Consider the following 211-nt stretch of genomic DNA (forward strand, 5'->3'; position numbering starts at 1 on the left):
GAATGACGTCATAATGCTGTGACGTAAATTATAGTTCAACGTCACAACTCGATTTTTGGTGCAGTTCGCGAATCAGAAAGTCAATAATGATGAAAGTGAACTGATCTCAGGGTTTGATTTCGGTTTCCTCAGTCAATGGTTGTTGTTGTTGGTTGTTGTTGTTGTTGTTGTTGTTGTTGTTGTTGTTGTTGGTGGTGGTGGTGGTGGTGTT

The sequence above is a fragment of the Littorina saxatilis genome, unplaced genomic scaffold (assembly GCF_037325665.1).
Source record: "Littorina saxatilis isolate snail1 unplaced genomic scaffold, US_GU_Lsax_2.0 scaffold_189, whole genome shotgun sequence".
Taxonomy (NCBI): Eukaryota; Metazoa; Mollusca; class Gastropoda; order Littorinimorpha; family Littorinidae; genus Littorina; species Littorina saxatilis.